This window comes from Ostrea edulis, chromosome 3 (genome assembly GCF_947568905.1).
Source record: "Ostrea edulis chromosome 3, xbOstEdul1.1, whole genome shotgun sequence".
NCBI lineage: Eukaryota > Metazoa > Mollusca > Bivalvia > Ostreida > Ostreidae > Ostrea > Ostrea edulis.
The window spans coordinates 45,080,221-45,080,482 of record NC_079166.1 but is presented as its reverse complement, the minus strand read 5'-3'; positions in this window follow the sequence as shown (position 1 = coordinate 45,080,482).

The window sequence follows — 262 nt, the reverse complement described above, 5'->3', positions numbered from 1 at the left end:
AATTGAAGTCTCTACCCCCAACAGGTGCAAATGACATCGCACTTCTAACAAGAAAACATTGGACGCACAAATTCTTACCATCGGCATACTCAACGAGTCAACAAAAGGCAGATTGATAACCAGTCCACTTAAGAGTGATATAGTCATATTCAAAACCAACAAGGAAACAAATTCAAATGACGAGTTAAACATCCACTTAGGAGATAAAACGATTAAACTAGTCAGTCAAATCAAACACCCAGGTATTGAAAGGTATGAAAAC